Source organism: Protobothrops mucrosquamatus, unplaced genomic scaffold, assembly GCF_001527695.2.
Source record: "Protobothrops mucrosquamatus isolate PMUCROS unplaced genomic scaffold, P.Mucros_1.0 scaffold1986, whole genome shotgun sequence".
Lineage (NCBI taxonomy): Eukaryota > Metazoa > Chordata > Lepidosauria > Squamata > Viperidae > Protobothrops > Protobothrops mucrosquamatus.
In genome coordinates, this window is record NW_015388102.1 from 159,773 (window position 1) to 162,888 (window position 3,116).

General features: G+C 46.1%; 1 non-coding gene across 1 annotated transcript; it reads left to right on the forward strand.

The window, feature by feature from the left end:
* Positions 1-2,457: 2,457 nt before the first annotated feature.
* On the forward strand, positions 2,458-2,564 carry LOC114923125. The gene has a single exon (XR_003810574.1). It is a non-coding gene; the product is annotated as a U6 spliceosomal RNA (small nuclear RNA).
* Positions 2,565-3,116: the final 552 nt, after the last annotated feature.

Here is a 3,116-nt window from a genome sequence, read left to right on the forward strand (position 1 = left end):
ATTAGTTGAGATTTTAGGATCCTCTATCATAGATCAAAAAGTCCCATTTTTTTTAAATCTAACTCTGGCTTTCTTATTGTGCCAGCCAAGGTTTCCATACCAATGCCTTTAAATCATCAGATAGATCTCCCTTCATTCTTGGACATATTGCTTGAACCAAGGGAGACCATCTAGTTATCATTTTCCAGAAAGGACAGTCCATTCATAGTCGTTAGACTGTTGTCCTGGTGGCTCCTTCAGTACAATGTGGTCATCTTGTTCCTCAGGTTTCCTCTAGTTTAGATAGAGAGTCACGTCCGGCTTTAAAGTTGTTATTTGGTTATGTAGGTTTCCAGTATGCTGTATTTGTTGGTCTTTAACAGCCTCCATGTTGGTGTTGCTTTGTTCCACTTCTGTTGCTTTTTGGGTTGTAAGTCCTTTAGTTGCAGTCAGGGTTTGTCTGTCAAGGTTTTCAAGTAAGTTGTATTTGTTGATCTTTAAGTTCCTCTGTCTTGGTATTAGTTTTCCCACCTCTGTTGGTTTTTGGATTGTAAGTTCTTTCGTTGAATTCAGAGTTTCATTTTGTAACTTTAAGCTGGCACTTTTATCTTTCGATCTGGAGTTAATTATTTCAATAGCTTCAAGAATTTTTTCAAGTATAAGTTTATAGTTAATTTGTGGCTGGTCTTCCTCCATTTCTAACACAGTTATGAATAGTCCTTTAGTGAAGGCTATTTCTTAGATAAAAGTCAGTAAGTGTTCACCTCCACAATACCTATAAAGCAATTTCACTGTCCAGCTGTTCTCCCAGCTTTTTATCTCTTTTAGATAATGCCAAGGGCAAATCTGGGCTGTAAGCAGGTCTCTTTAAGAGAAGTATTTACTTGCTATACCAAGCTTCACCACAAGATGTCCCTGACAGCATTTAGAATCTTTTCCAAGACCAGGCTAGGTTTTTATCCAGATAGAGTTATTTTTCATAGATAAAGTGACAGGTCCCCGTGAAAATAGGAGTTTTGGATCCCCAGATATCAAGGTAAAATAAATCCAGCTGCTTAATTGTATTTTTCAGGGCTTTGGTTTCCCTGCGTAGTCAGGAGCCGCCATCTTGGAGGGTGGGAAGGAAGCATTACATTCCCTCTCTCCTCGCAGGGGGAAAAATTTTCAGAACACTTTTGACAGGAAAGTGCTTGGGATACAAGAAGGTAAAGTCTCACCCAGTTCCTCCGCGTTGCTTTCAAGTGCTTGGTTGTGAATTTGGCCTCGGCAGGTAGCAGCTAAATGATGGGCCATATGAATGGCCGATCTTTTCCCCGTCAGTCCAAAGAGCTGCTCCGGATCAAACAGAAGGTCCTCTTCACGGTTGTCGCCCCTCCAAGGTGACTTTTGACCCCTTTCAGGGTTCCCGGCAGGAGAAAACTGGACGGCGGAGGGAGCGATCGCCCGGCGTGTCCGCCAGTGCTGCGATCCAGAACTGGAAGCCTACTTTACTCTTATCTACTCTACTCTACTGTATTCTATTCTATTGTCAGAACCCATATCTATCATATCTCATACTTCCCTGCCTCCCCTTCTCTCGCTTCCTGATCCCATTCTCTCCTCTCCCTGGGTTCTGCCATACTCCTAGAGTGGAGAGGGGGATGGAGCATGGTTTTATTGCCTTAGCTTCCTTTTTCATTACAATGTAGCACTTTGCTTTCCTGCTTTCTTTCCCTCTCACATAATGTAACACTTCGCCTTAACTTCCTTTATTGCTATAATGTAACATTTTGCGTTCCTGCACTGTGTCTCTCTCTGAACTTTCATCTCCCTAACCTGTCAGCTAGCAAAGGGGGGGGGAGGAAATACAACCTCCAGAGTCTGGTTTATCTCTCTGCCCTCAAGAGGAGGTGCGAAGAAGCTGTTTAAACATCACTGCTGTGACCAGAGCCGGACCGATGTTATCTCCCCTTTCCCATGATGGACTTAACACCTGGGGATTGGCCGTTTTGAATCGTCTGGTTGAACTGTGGGGTGGGGCTTGCTTGGGGATACTTTAAAATATTGATCCCTCAGATCCTGTCTAGTATGCCTACCATCAGCTTCTCCTAATAAAAGTTCCTTTTGGAAGAGCCTGCTTCCATGAGTTCTGCTTTCTTGGGATGAGGTGTTGAGGTGGGTCCTGACATTAGACAGGATCTGCAATAGTAGTCAACCCGGAAGGATGGATCTTGCCGGCGGACTCTGCAACATCTAGCATGTCAGACAATGGTGTGGAGAAGGAGGAAGCCACCGCGAAAGAGAGAAAGTCAGAGCCCTGCCAGCTGTCCAATTCCGAGACATCCTATACCTCAGAGGAAGAGGTGGTGGAGATGCACAGCCATAAACCTCGCTGGTCCATGGGCATAGGCAAGAAGGATGAGTGGGAGAAAAATTCGAGAAAGGTGATGCTGAGGCGGGGCAGCCATCAACCGGAATGGAAACAAGAGATGGAGAGACGTGCTCACTTCGGCAGCACATATACTAAAATTGGAATGATACAGAGAAGATTAGCATGGCCCCTGCGCAAGGATGACACGCAAATTCATGAAGCGTTCCATATTTAAAAAAAATAATTAAAAAAAGAGATGGAGAGATCACTACACTTCAGCGAAGGTAAGGATGATCACAGGGAGCAGTCGAGCTGGATCCTGGAGAAAGCGATCGACCTAATGAAATCAACCCTTATCTCCCTCAAGGATGAAAAGCTCGAGCCCCGCAGCCACACCATTACCGTGAACTGCAGCACAAAAGACACCAACGGGAAGTCTGACGCTGAAGCCCCAGAAACATCAGACGGGGTGGCTGAGACTGCAGCTGTCACGGGGCCAGCCCCCACTCCCTACCACACAGCAGCTGCTGATCGAGATGGATGACACTGCAGATGATGTGGGCACCGATCCATCCAGAAGTTCCTGCCGCTGGACATGAAGTTTTGGGGAGAGCCGCGGTGCCTGGGGTTCTTCTTAACCCAAGTCCTCAATTACATGGAAGAATACGGCCAAGACATCCCAACCGACAAGGCACGGATCCACATCATACAGGCAGCCCCGGATGGCGTGGCAGCTGACTGGGTGGTGGACCTACATGACTCTGACACCCCCAAGCTCCAGAACTTC